This window comes from Sceloporus occidentalis, unplaced genomic scaffold (genome assembly GCF_023333645.1).
Source record: "Sceloporus occidentalis isolate IW3139 unplaced genomic scaffold, rSceOcc1.0.p SCAF_102, whole genome shotgun sequence".
NCBI classification, from domain to species: Eukaryota; Metazoa; Chordata; class Lepidosauria; order Squamata; family Phrynosomatidae; genus Sceloporus; species Sceloporus occidentalis.
In genome coordinates, this window is record NW_028317082.1 from 3279836 (window position 1) to 3294333 (window position 14498).

Here is a 14498-nt window from a genome sequence, read left to right on the forward strand (position 1 = left end):
GTTGATTAGAATCACAGAGACAAATCAAATTTCACCTCCTTCCAAGCTTGATTAGATTAAGGTGTCCTATTCCAGCATAATTATAATAATTAATAATTTAAATTAGATTTCAACATGATTAGAAGACGCAAGCCGTATCACGTAGTGGAGATAAACTGGATCAGTTAATTCCATCCAAATCTGAATTCATGTGTATAGATAATGGGTTGATAACATAATTGATAGCATGATTGATAGCATGATTGGTAAAGTTGAATTCATATAAAGGGATCAATTTTCTTACTCCTGTGTAGCTTGATTAAATTATAAAGTCTGTTTTCCAACATGATTAAGTTATAAAGTCTGTTTCCAACATGATTATAGTACTTTCAATATATTAGTATAAACATACATTTTTTCCCTTTTCCTTTTCTTTTTTCAATGGAAATATCCCTAGATCTGTTACCAAATTAGAATGTCCTCCACCATCATGATTGTAATATAGACAGGTTCCAAAAAATAATTCCAATCTTGATCCAAAAATAAATAAATAAATAATATTTAACAATTATAGCCGAGTCCTTCAATATGGAGCATCAATCGGTAGCTGCCACACCTCAGGATGTTCTCCCGGGGTTGCTGCAACCGAAGAACTTCCAAGGAAGCCGGGGGAAGAAACCGTACGCTAGCCACACGCTGAGAGTTCGCAGCAAGATCGTCAGGCATACCGGGGAGGCAGATCGCAGGACGCCATCACCTGAAGTTCAATGCACAAAAAAAACAAAGCTCAATGCACAAAAAAAGACGACTGTCAGAAGTGGGATTTGAACCCACACCTCCACATGGAGACCAGAAGACCCTCACAGAGAGAATATAGCATTCTTGAGTCTGGCACCTTAGACCACTCGGCCATCCTGACAAGCTACAGCGGCTACGAAAGAAGATTTTTTTTTTTACATGGTTTCAAGGCAACCTTTTGCCATTGCATTGGTTTAAAGTGGCTTCATTAGAGTCACAGGGTAAGCAGACTTGAGATCCTGCATGTGAAGGCTAAGATTTCACATGTGTTTTTTGATGTGCCATATGACCACCAAACTTATCGCCCTCTGGCCATGCAGGGTTCTTCTACGTATTGTGCGTTGCCAACACCTTTAATGAAATCAAAGTTGATTGCGATGTACTGTTTCAAACACTTAAAAGCAAACTTTAATTTTTTCTCCAACTATTGTTATGAAGACTTTGGCTCCAAGTGGCTCCATAAGAGTCACAGGGCACCCTTGATTTTCTGTTGTACATTTCCTTATCTTTTTGCAGAAAGAAATCTATGTGATCATCCTTTGTATAATGTGCCACAGGGCCCACTACTGAAACACATTTCACACTAGAGTAAAATCTGTCAATTGTATTACAGACATTTTTCAGAGACAATTTGTGGATATTGTAACCTAAAAACTAAACAAGCACATCAAATGCAGTCAACCACTGGAAAAAAACACGACTCTAGTGGGACTTGAACCCACAACCTTTGAATATTGGCATTATTTTCGCATCAAAACTTTAATCTTACAAACGGAGCGCTAAACTGCTTTCCACACTTGTGTTAGATCGTTCTATTGTTTCAGATTACCATAATTTCTCACAGACAAATTGTGGATATTTGGAAATACAATTTAATCTTTCAATTAAAATCTGTCAGATTAAGATCTGTCAATAGTATTACAGAAATTTTTCAGAGACAATTTGTGGATATTGCAACTTATAACTAAACAAGAACATCAAATGCAGTCAACCACTGGAAAAACCACGACTCTGGTGGGCCTCGAACCCACAACCTTTGAATGCCTTGCCAAGTGCTAGAAGTCCAATGCGCTATCCATTGCGCCACAGAGCCTCGATATGTAGACAGAAAACGTCATGAATCCACCTATCTGACTCACGCATAATCCTTCGTACATAGATGTTTCAAATGCATTAGTCGTTTCTGTGTCCTATGTTTGTCTGCGTGTTCTTAATTAACATCAGTCAGAGGAAGGACAGTGGTCATAAAAAGCATATTGTGGCATGTGAAGTAAAGGAAATATAGTTATGTTTCTCTATGAGAAACGTATCCACACATTTTTTCGCAAGCTTTACATGCGGAACGCGTGGCCTAATGGATAAGGCGTCTGAATTCGGATCGGAAGATTGAGTGTTCGAGTCCCTTCGTGGTCAGAGTTGATGGAGGTTTGGCTCTGTTGTTCTTTAGAGTTCTTCCATATCAATGAATGTCAGGCAAGTGGAAACTAAGATTTCAACAGTTTATTTCCATGTTACGTGTCACCCAAGATCTTTAGTCCCTCTTGGTATGAAAGGCAGACATGTCAAAACTAAGATTTCAAGTGTTTTTTTCCAATGTGCCATATGATCACCGAATGTAACCCCATCTTGGCCTACACGGTACCTCTACGGATAGTGCGTTGTTGCGAGATTTGATTCAATCAAAGTTGTCTGCAATTTACTCTTTCAAAAACTTTGAGCAAACATTAATTCTTTTCCAACTATTGTTATGAAGACTTTGGCTCAAAGCGGCTCCATAAGAGTCACAGGCACCCTTGATTTTCTGTTGTACACTTCCTAATCTCTTTCCCCCAAGAAATCTATGTGACAGCTATTGGAAAGTATCTACACCTGGGTCGTTATTTTCACCTCTTTCGGTATGTCTTGTCTCCAAAGTGCGGAATAAGACTCTCGCGTTCCGTCCAGACCTCGTTGCTTAATTGGTAAGGTGTCTGACTTTGGATTGGAAGATTGCGGATTTGAGTTGTCTTGAGGTTGCTGGTGATTTAGATCCCCAGGTTACTGTTCTTTTGAGTCTAGAGATTGTACATTGCTGTCTTATGTTATGAAATCAATGTCTTCTGCAATGTACTCTTTCAACGCTTAAATTCAGTCTTGGATCTCAAAAAATTGTTGAATTAAATGAAGCTCAAAGCACAAAAGAAAGATGACTGTCAGAAGGGGGATTTGATCCCACGCCTCTACACGGAGACCAGAAGATCCTCGCAGAGAGAAGATAGCATTCTTGAGTCTGGAGCCTCAGACCACTCAGCCATCTTGACAAGCTACTGCTGTTAAGAAAGTAGATATTTTTTTACATGGTTTCAAGGCAAGGGACTAGCTCTTAGGGGACCTTTTGCCACTGCATTGGTTTAAAGTGGCTTCATTAGAGTCACAGGGTAAGCAGATTTGAGATCCTGCATGTGAAGGCTAAGATTTCACATGTGTTTTTTGATGTGCCATATGACCACCAAACTTATCGCCCTCTGGGCATGCAGGGTTCTTCTACGTATTGTGCGTTGCCAACACCTTTAATGAAATCAAAGTTGATTGCGATGTACTGTTTCAAACACTTAAAGGCAAACTTTAATTCTTTCTCCAACTATTGTTATGAAGACTTTGGCTCCAAGTGGCTCCATAAGAGTCACAGGGCACCCTTGATTTTCTGTTGTACATTTCCTAATCTTTTTGCCCAAAGAAATCTATGTGATCATCTTTTGTATAATGTGCCACAGGGCCCACTACTGAAACACATTTCACACTAGAGTAAAATCTGTCAATTGTATTACAGACATTTTTCAGAGACAATTTGTGGATATTGCAACCTAAAACTAAACAAGCACATCAAATGCGGTCAACCACTGGAAAAAAAACACCACTCTAGTGGGACTCGAACCCACAACCTTTGAATATTGGCATTATTTTGGCATCAAAACTTTAATCTTACAAACGGAGCGCTAAACTGCTTTCCACACTTGTGTTAGATAGTTCTATTGTTTCAGATTACCATAATTTCTCACAGACAAATTGTGGATATTTGGAAATACAATTTAATCTTTCAATTAAAATCTGTCAGATTAAGATCTGTCAATAGTATTACAGACATTTTTCTGAGACAATTTGTGGATATTGCAACTTATAACTAAACAAGAACATCAAATGCAGTCAACCACTGGAAAAACAACGACTCTGGTGGGACTCGAACCCACAACCTTTGAATGCCTTGCTCAAGTGCTAGAAGTCCAATGCGCTATCCATTGCGCCACAGAGCCTAGATATGTAGACAGAAAACGTCATGAATCCACCTATCTGACTCACGCATAATCCTTCGTACATAGATGTTAATATAGTTAATATAAGATCTATACGTGAAAAAGTCTTATGTCGACCCGAAAAAAAGGTATAATCTTTGTCTGCCGGTCTCAACGTCCTCCAAATGTCATAGAGTTTATATTTACCAAGAGTAATACTGAAAGCATTAGATAAATTAACTTGATTTCTGTTAGGAGTTCTACCTCGGGGACTGGGAGTGTCCAATACTGCATCAGGAGCACAATTAAAGTCCCCCATACACAAAAAGGTTCCCTGGGTATATTTCTGAATTTTTTGTAGTGTGCCATTTAAGAAATGGTTCTGTTTATAATTAGGTGCATATATATTCAAAATAGAAAATAATCTCTCGTCTAATTTACACACTATGAAAACATATCTAGCGTGAGAATCCTTCTGCTTATAGATCAACTCAACTTTAATTTTATTTGAGATTAGGATAGCTACACCTCGCTTTTTCCTGCTAGGTAACGATGAATGTTCAAGCACCATATATCTTTTATTGTTCAGTCTGTAGATATCTGCATTTTTCAAATGTGTTTCTTGGACGCAACATATGTCTATATGATGATTATTTATATAATTGAATAGCGAATATCTTTTATGAGGCAGATTTAAACCTTGAACATTCAACAAAATAATCTTAAATAGATCTTCCATGTTTCGGATGGTTATTATAACTAACATAAACCTGATAAGGCTTGACACCCTCACAATCCATACATCCTACATCCACACACAAATAACACAATTTACAAAAATTAATGGAAGCCCAAATACTATCCAAACATCGGAGAAAAAACCCAACATTCTCCCAGGACATAGTAACTCCACCTTGTTGAGGAGCTATACGGGAACTAATCTATATTGAGGAAAGAATAATAAATAGACCAAATGGGTGAGGGGGAAAAAAAAAAACAAAAAAAAAACGAAAAAAAAAAAAATAAACAAAAAAAAAAAAACTAGTGTATTTGGCAGTTAATCATATTAATCTTGTCTATGCCAAAATTAATCCTAAGTGATCAATAAAGATATCTTAGGGAAATAAGATCCCGTAAAAATATAAAAGATTTAAGTTATAAGTATAATTATGTGTTAAGTGGCATATATCGTGAAATTAGAAACACCATACTCCAAATGGTAAAATGCTTTATATCTAATTAAAAAATTTTTTAAAACTAAGTGTGGATTAAATTATATCATTATTGCATATGTACATACCCTTCAAATCCATTAATTCACCAATACCTGTAGTTTAATAATAGCACAAGTGAATATTCCTCCTACACTCCTTCAAAAACCATATAATATGAGATTACACCTATATAATTTTGTATAAATAACACACACTAAAAAAAAAAAAAAAATCCCCCCCCAGAAGTCGCGCATCCGCGAGATTATTATTGCAAACCATGTACTACATTTCCTTTAAGCCAACTCCTAGCTTCATCAACCGTTGATAGCTTAACTGGTTGATGCTGAGCGGACATAATAAACAATTTTACTGGGAATCCCCACGAGTATCTAATATTTTGCTCTCTCAAAATCTTGGTCACTTCTTTAAATTCAAATCTCTTTTGTCTAGTAAATAGAGAGAGATCTTGAAAGAACATTAAGTTTTGAAATTTATCTACTTTCGGAACATATTTACTTGTTGCCAATAATATTTTGTATCGTATAAAGAAAGTTGAGAAGCGAATAATTATATCTCTGGGTTTTCCTTCAGCAAGATTCTTTGGTTTTAACGTTCTGTGTACACGTTCAATCATATCGTCTCTATCAACATCACGGATGCCCATATCTAAAAACAATTCTTTCAAATACGTTCTGATAGAGTCCTGCTTAATATCCTCCGAAATGCCATGTATCCTTAAGTTCTTCCTGCGTGTGCGATCCTCGGCGTCATTTAATTTTTGTTCCAGGTTTCTTATGATGTTCTCTTTATGGTTAAGGTCATCTTTAATTGATTTTAACTCTAATTCAAGAAACTCATTCTTTTGCATAATTAGATTGAAACATTCTTGCGTTTTTTTAAATTCACTTTTCCACTCCATGTTCACTTTCATGAGTTCATCTTTAAATGAGTTCAGCTGAGATTCCATACATAATTGCAAATATTCTTTGGTAATCATTTGAGTAGATTGTGCTGCAGGACTTAAAGAGTGTCTTCCAATTTCATCAATAGTGGAATCAGATAAGCACACAGATTCCTCCATTTTCCTATGAACCTGGGGTGAAAATAGCATAGAAATCTTTTTTTCTTTTTTTTGGTCTAGATCTCTTTTCTCTCTTTTTTTTGATTTTGGATCCTCTCTTTTTGACGCCATCGTGTCCTCTTTATTATTGTAAATATCGAAATAAACAAATAAAAAGATTATGACTATATTTTTTTTCTTTTTTTTTTTCTTTTTATTTTTTACTTTTTTTTCCCTCTCCTTTTCCTTATTTTTTTTTTTTCTTTCTTTTTTTTTCTTCTTATAACCACAGTTCAAGTATTGAGTGATAATCAAAATTTTATAAATTCATTAGTGAAGTATGTGTCAAAATTCATTAGTGAAGTATGTGTCAAAATATGAATCAAAATATATGATCCCAAAATCAATAATTTATATATAGACCATGATCCACTAGTTGATTAGAATCACAGAGACAAATCAAATTTCACCTCCTTCCAAGCTTGATTAGATTAAGGTGTCCTATTCCAGCATAATTATAATAATTAATAATTTAAATTAGATTTCAACATGATTAGAAGACGCAAGCCGTATCACGTAGTGGAGATAAACTGGATCAGTTAATTCCATCCAAATCTGAATTCATGTGTATAGATAATGGGTTGATAACATAATTGATAGCATGATTGATAGCATGATTGGTAAAGTTGAATTCATATAAAGGGATCAATTTTCTTACTCCTGTGTAGCTTGATTAAATTATAAAGTCTGTTTTCCAACATGATTAAGTTATAAAGTCTGTTTCCAACATGATTATAGTACTTTCAATATATTAGTATAAACATACATTTTTTCCCTTTTCCTTTTCTTTTTTCAATGGAAATATCCCTAGATCTGTTACCAAATTAGAATGTCCTCCACCATCATGATTGTAATATAGACAGGTTCCAAAAAATAATTCCAATCTTGATCCAAAAATAAATAAATAAATAAATAAATAAATAGAAAGTACTTTTGACGATTTCCAGGAACTCTGAAGATCCCACTCGGACACCTGCCACAGCTCCTCAGGATCAAAAATCTGTAGCGCGTTTCCCCGCCAAATATTAGATTTCTCTCGGTCTCATTCCAGCTTCCAGCATAACGGCAACATAGCCGAGTCCTTCAATATGGAGCATCAATCGGTAGCTGCCACACCTCAGGATGTTCTCCCGGGGTTGCTGCAACCGAAGAACTTCCAAGGAAGCCGGGGGAAGAAACCGTACGCTAGCCACACGCTGAGAGTTCGCAGCAAGATCGTCAGGCATACCGGGGAGGCAGATCGCAGGACGCCATCACCTGAAGTTCAATGCACAAAAAAAACAAAGCTCAATGCACAAAAAAAGACGACTGTCAGAAGTGGGATTTGAACCCACACCTCCACATGGAGACCAGAAGACCCTCACAGAGAGAATATAGCATTCTTGAGTCTGGCACCTTAGACCACTCGGCCATCCTGACAAGCTACAGCGGCTACGAAAGAAGATTTTTTTTTTTACATGGTTTCAAGGCAACCTTTTGCCATTGCATTGGTTTAAAGTGGCTTCATTAGAGTCACAGGGTAAGCAGACTTGAGATCCTGCATGTGAAGGCTAAGATTTCACATGTGTTTTTTGATGTGCCATATGACCACCAAACTTATCGCCCTCTGGCCATGCAGGGTTCTTCTACGTATTGTGCGTTGCCAACACCTTTAATGAAATCAAAGTTGATTGCGATGTACTGTTTCAAACACTTAAAAGCAAACTTTAATTTTTTCTCCAACTATTGTTATGAAGACTTTGGCTCCAAGTGGCTCCATAAGAGTCACAGGGCACCCTTGATTTTCTGTTGTACATTTCCTTATCTTTTTGCAGAAAGAAATCTATGTGATCATCCTTTGTATAATGTGCCACAGGGCCCACTACTGAAACACATTTCACACTAGAGTAAAATCTGTCAATTGTATTACAGACATTTTTCAGAGACAATTTGTGGATATTGTAACCTAAAAACTAAACAAGCACATCAAATGCAGTCAACCACTGGAAAAAAACACGACTCTAGTGGGACTTGAACCCACAACCTTTGAATATTGGCATTATTTTCGCATCAAAACTTTAATCTTACAAACGGAGCGCTAAACTGCTTTCCACACTTGTGTTAGATCGTTCTATTGTTTCAGATTACCATAATTTCTCACAGACAAATTGTGGATATTTGGAAATACAATTTAATCTTTCAATTAAAATCTGTCAGATTAAGATCTGTCAATAGTATTACAGAAATTTTTCAGAGACAATTTGTGGATATTGCAACTTATAACTAAACAAGAACATCAAATGCAGTCAACCACTGGAAAAACCACGACTCTGGTGGGCCTCGAACCCACAACCTTTGAATGCCTTGCCAAGTGCTAGAAGTCCAATGCGCTATCCATTGCGCCACAGAGCCTCGATATGTAGACAGAAAACGTCATGAATCCACCTATCTGACTCACGCATAATCCTTCGTACATAGATGTTTCAAATGCATTAGTCGTTTCTGTGTCCTATGTTTGTCTGCGTGTTCTTAATTAACATCAGTCAGAGGAAGGACAGTGGTCATAAAAAGCATATTGTGGCATGTGAAGTAAAGGAAATATAGTTATGTTTCTCTATGAGAAACGTATCCACACATTTTTTCGCAAGCTTTACATGCGGACCGCGTGGCCTAATGGATAAGGCGTCTGAATTCGGATCGGAAGATTGAGTGTTCAAGTCCCTTCGTGGTCGGAGTTGATGGAGGTTTGGCTCTGTTGTTCTTTAGAGTTCTTCCATATCAATGAATGTCAGGCAAGTGGAAACTAAGATTTCAACAGTTTATTTCCATGTTACGTGTCACCCAAGATCTTTAGTCCCTCTTGGTATGAAAGGCAGACATGTCAAAACTAAGATTTCAAGTGTTTTTTTCCAATGTGCCATATGATCACCGAATGTAACCCCATCTTGGCCTACACGGTACCTCTACGGATAGTGCGTTGTTGCGAGATTTGATTCAATCAAAGTTGTCTGCAATTTACTCTTTCAAAAACTTTGAGCAAACATTAATTCTTTTCCAACTATTGTTATGAAGACTTTGGCTCAAAGCGGCTCCATAAGAGTCACAGGCACCCTTGATTTTCTGTTGTACACTTCCTAATCTCTTTCCCCCAAGAAATCTATGTGACAGCTATTGGAAAGTATCTACACCTGGGTCGTTATTTTCACCTCTTTCGGTATGTCTTGTCTCCAAAGTGCGGAATAAGACTCTCGCGTTCCGTCCAGACCTCGTTGCTTAATTGGTAAGGTGTCTGACTTTGGATTGGAAGATTGCGGATTTGAGTTGTCTTGAGGTTGCTGGTGATTTAGATCCCCAGGTTACTGTTCTTTTGAGTCTAGAGATTGTACATTGCTGTCTTATGTTATGAAATCAATGTCTTCTGCAATGTACTCTTTCAACGCTTAAATTCAGTCTTGGATCTCAAAAAATTGTTGAATTAAACGAAGCTCAAAGCACAAAAAGAGATGACTGTCAGAAGTGGGATTTGAACCCACACCTCTACACGGAGACCAGAAGATCCTCGCAGAGAGAAGATAGCATTACTTGAGTCTGGCCCCTTAGACCACTCGGCCATCCTGACAAGCTACTGCTGCTACGGAAGAAGATATTTTTTTTACATGGTTTCAAGGCAAGGGACTAGCTCTTAGGGGACCTTTTGCCACTGCATTGGTTTAAAGTGGCTTCATTAGAGTCACAGGGTAAGCAGACTTGAGATCCTGCATGTGAAGGCTAAGATTTCACATGTGTTTTTTGATGTGCCATATGACCACCAAACTTATCGCCCTCTGGGCATGCAGGGTTCTTCTACGTATTGTGCGTTGCCAACACCTTTAATGAAATCAAAGTTGATTGCGATGTACTGTTTCAAACACTTAAAGGCAAACTTTAATTCTTTCTCCAACTATTGTTATGAAGACTTTGGCTCCAAGTGGCTCCATAAGAGTCACAGGGCACCCTTGATTTTCTGTTGTACATTTCCTAATCTTTTTGCCCAAAGAAATCTATGTGATCATCTTTTGTATAATGTGCCACAGGGCCCACTACTGAAACACATTTCACACTAGAGTAAAATCTGTCAATTGTATTACAGACATTTTTCAGAGACAATTTGTGGATATTGCAACCTAAAACTAAACAAGCACATCAAATGCGGTCAACCACTGGAAAAAAAACACCACTCTAGTGGGACTCGAACCCACAACCTTTGAATATTGGCATTATTTTGGCATCAAAACTTTAATCTTACAAACGGAGCGCTAAACTGCTTTCCACACTTGTGTTAGATAGTTCTATTGTTTCAGATTACCATAATTTCTCACAGACAAATTGTGGATATTTGGAAATACAATTTAATCTTTCAATTAAAATCTGTCAGATTAAGATCTGTCAATAGTATTACAGACATTTTTCTGAGACAATTTGTGGATATTGCAACTTATAACTAAACAAGAACATCAAATGCAGTCAACCACTGGAAAAACAACGACTCTGGTGGGACTCGAACCCACAACCTTTGAATGCCTTGCTCAAGTGCTAGAAGTCCAATGCGCTATCCATTGCGCCACAGAGCCTAGATATGTAGACAGAAAACGTCATGAATCCACCTATCTGACTCACGCATAATCCTTCGTACATAGATGTTAATATAGTTAATATAAGATCTATACGTGAAAAAGTCTTATGTCGACCCGAAAAAAAGGTATAATCTTTGTCTGCCGGTCTCAACGTCCTCCAAATGTCATAGAGTTTATATTTACCAAGAGTAATACTGAAAGCATTAGATAAATTAACTTGATTTCTGTTAGGAGTTCTACCTCGGGGACTGGGAGTGTCCAATACTGCATCAGGAGCACAATTAAAGTCCCCCATACACAAAAAGGTTCCCTGGGTATATTTCTGAATTTTTTGTAGTGTGCCATTTAAGAAATGGTTCTGTTTATAATTAGGTGCATATATATTCAAAATAGAAAATAATCTCTCGTCTAATTTACACACTATGAAAACATATCTAGCGTGAGAATCCTTCTGCTTATAGATCAACTCAACTTTAATTTTATTTGAGATTAGGATAGCTACACCTCGCTTTTTCCTGCTAGGTAACGATGAATGTTCAAGCACCATATATCTTTTATTGTTCAGTCTGTAGATATCTGCATTTTTCAAATGTGTTTCTTGGACGCAACATATGTCTATATGATGATTATTTATATAATTGAATAGCGAATATCTTTTATGAGGCAGATTTAAACCTTGAACATTCAACAAAATAATCTTAAATAGATCTTCCATGTTTCGGATGGTTATTATAACTAACATAAACCTGATAAGGCTTGACACCCTCACAATCCATACATCCTACATCCACACACAAATAACACAATTTACAAAAATTAATGGAAGCCCAAATACTATCCAAACATCGGAGAAAAAACCCAACATTCTCCCAGGACATAGTAACTCCACCTTGTTGAGGAGCTATACGGGAACTAATCTATATTGAGGAAAGAATAATAAATAGACCAAATGGGTGAGGGGGAAAAAAAAAAACAAAAAAAAAACGAAAAAAAAAAAAATAAACAAAAAAAAAAAAACTAGTGTATTTGGCAGTTAATCATATTAATCTTGTCTATGCCAAAATTAATCCTAAGTGATCAATAAAGATATCTTAGGGAAATAAGATCCCGTAAAAATATAAAAGATTTAAGTTATAAGTATAATTATGTGTTAAGTGGCATATATCGTGAAATTAGAAACACCATACTCCAAATGGTAAAATGCTTTATATCTAATTAAAAATTTTTTTAAAACTAAGTGTGGATTAAATTATATCATTATTGCATATGTACATACCCTTCAAATCCATTAATTCACCAATACCTGTAGTTTAATAATAGCACAAGTGAATATTCCTCCTACACTCCTTCAAAAACCATATAATATGAGATTACACCTATATAATTTTGTATAAATAACACACACTAAAAAAAAAAAAAAAAATCCCCCCCCAGAAGTCGCGCATCCGCGAGATTATTATTGCAAACCATGTACTACATTTCCTTTAAGCCAACTCCTAGCTTCATCAACCGTTGATAGCTTAACTGGTTGATGCTGAGCGGACATAATAAACAATTTTACTGGGAATCCCCACGAGTATCTAATATTTTGCTCTCTCAAAATCTTGGTCACTTCTTTAAATTCAAATCTCTTTTGTCTAGTAAATAGAGAGAGATCTTGAAAGAACATTAAGTTTTGAAATTTATCTACTTTCGGAACATATTTACTTGTTGCCAATAATATTTTGTATCGTATAAAGAAAGTTGAGAAGCGAATAATTATATCTCTGGGTTTTCCTTCAGCAAGATTCTTTGGTTTTAACGTTCTGTGTACACGTTCAATCATATCGTCTCTATCAACATCACGGATGCCCATATCTAAAAACAATTCTTTCAAATACGTTCTGATAGAGTCCTGCTTAATATCCTCCGAAATGCCATGTATCCTTAAGTTCTTCCTGCGTGTGCGATCCTCGGCGTCATTTAATTTTTGTTCCAGGTTTCTTATGATGTTCTCTTTATGGTTAAGGTCATCTTTAATTGATTTTAACTCTAATTCAAGAAACTCATTCTTTTGCATAATTAGATTGAAACATTCTTGCGTTTTTTTAAATTCACTTTTCCACTCCATGTTCACTTTCATGAGTTCATCTTTAAATGAGTTCAGCTGAGATTCCATACATAATTGCAAATATTCTTTGGTAATCATTTGAGTAGATTGTGCTGCAGGACTTAAAGAGTGTCTTCCAATTTCATCAATAGTGGAATCAGATAAGCACACAGATTCCTCCATTTTCCTATGAACCTGGGGTGAAAATAGCATAGAAATCTTTTTTTCTTTTTTTTGGTCTAGATCTCTTTTCTCTCTTTTTTTTGATTTTGGATCCTCTCTTTTTGACGCCATCGTGTCCTCTTTATTATTGTAAATATCGAAATAAACAAATAAAAAGATTATGACTATATTTTTTTTCTTTTTTTTTTTCTTTTTATTTTTTACTTTTTTTTCCCTCTCCTTTTCCTTATTTTTTTTTTTTTCTTTCTTTTTTTTTCTTCTTATAACCACAGTTCAAGTATTGAGTGATAATCAAAATTTTATAAATTCATTAGTGAAGTATGTGTCAAAATATGAATCAAAATATATGATCCCAAAATCAATAATTTATATATAGACCATGATCCACTAGTTGATTAGAATCACAGAGACAAATCAAATTTCACCTCCTTCCAAGCTTGATTAGATTAAGGTGTCCTATTCCAGCATAATTATAATAATTAATAATTTAAATTAGATTTCAACATGATTAGAAGACGCAAGCCGTATCACGTAGTGGAGATAAACTGGATCAGTTAATTCCATCCAAATCTGAATTCATGTGTATAGATAATGGGTTGATAACATAATTGATAGCATGATTGATAGCATGATTGGTAAAGTTGAATTCATATAAAGGGATCAATTTTCTTACTCCTGTGTAGCTTGATTAAATTATAAAGTCTGTTTTCCAACATGATTAAGTTATAAAGTCTGTTTCCAACATGATTATAGTACTTTCAATATATTAGTATAAACATACATTTTTTCCCTTTTCCTTTTCTTTTTTCAATGGAAATATCCCTAGATCTGTTACCAAATTAGAATGTCCTCCACCATCATGATTGTAATATAGACAGGTTCCAAAAAATAATTCCAATCTTGATCCAAAAATAAATAAATAAATAAATAAATAAATAGAAAGTACTTTTGACGATTTCCAGGAACTCTGAAGATCCCACTCGGACACCTGCCACAGCTCCTCAGGATCAAAAATCTGTAGCGCGTTTCCCCGCCAAATATTAGATTTCTCTCGGTCTCATTCCAGCTTCCAGCATAACGGCAACATAGCCGAGTCCTTCAATATGGAGCATCAATCGGTAGCTGCCACACCTCAGGATGTTCTCCCGGGGTTGCTGCAACCGAAGAACTTCCAAGGAAGCCGGGGGAAGAAACCGTACGCTAGCCACACGCTGAGAGTTCGCAGCAAGATCGTCAGGCATACCGGGGAGGCAG

The 14498-nt window shown here is 36.1% G+C and overlaps 7 non-coding genes across 7 annotated transcripts; all 7 read right to left on the reverse strand.

Moving 5' to 3' along the window:
* Nucleotides 1–788: 788 nt before the first annotated feature.
* Nucleotides 789–898, reverse strand: TRNAL-CAA (transfer RNA leucine (anticodon CAA)). Its single transcript has 2 exons — nt 861–898; nt 789–834 (listed from the first exon to the last, which is right to left on the reverse strand). It is a non-coding gene; the product is annotated as a tRNA-Leu (tRNA).
* An 885-nt stretch (nt 899–1783) lies between these two features.
* TRNAR-UCU (transfer RNA arginine (anticodon UCU)) lies at nt 1784–1870 on the reverse strand. Its single transcript is given in 2 exon segments — nt 1784–1819; nt 1834–1870. It is a non-coding gene; the product is annotated as a tRNA-Arg (tRNA).
* A 2109-nt stretch (nt 1871–3979) lies between these two features.
* On the reverse strand, nt 3980–4067 carry TRNAR-UCU (transfer RNA arginine (anticodon UCU)). Its single transcript is given in 2 exon segments — nt 3980–4015; nt 4031–4067. It is a non-coding gene; the product is annotated as a tRNA-Arg (tRNA).
* Nucleotides 4068–7689: 3622 nt separating this feature from the next.
* On the reverse strand, nt 7690–7799 carry TRNAL-CAA (transfer RNA leucine (anticodon CAA)). The gene is made up of 2 exons: nt 7762–7799; nt 7690–7735 (listed from the first exon to the last, which is right to left on the reverse strand). It is a non-coding gene; the product is annotated as a tRNA-Leu (tRNA).
* An 885-nt stretch (nt 7800–8684) lies between these two features.
* On the reverse strand, nt 8685–8771 carry TRNAR-UCU (transfer RNA arginine (anticodon UCU)). Its single transcript is given in 2 exon segments — nt 8685–8720; nt 8735–8771. It is a non-coding gene; the product is annotated as a tRNA-Arg (tRNA).
* A 1096-nt stretch (nt 8772–9867) lies between these two features.
* TRNAL-CAA (transfer RNA leucine (anticodon CAA)) lies at nt 9868–9978 on the reverse strand. Its single transcript has 2 exons — nt 9941–9978; nt 9868–9913 (listed from the first exon to the last, which is right to left on the reverse strand). It is a non-coding gene; the product is annotated as a tRNA-Leu (tRNA).
* A 903-nt stretch (nt 9979–10881) lies between these two features.
* On the reverse strand, nt 10882–10969 carry TRNAR-UCU (transfer RNA arginine (anticodon UCU)). Its single transcript is given in 2 exon segments — nt 10882–10917; nt 10933–10969. It is a non-coding gene; the product is annotated as a tRNA-Arg (tRNA).
* Nucleotides 10970–14498: the final 3529 nt, after the last annotated feature.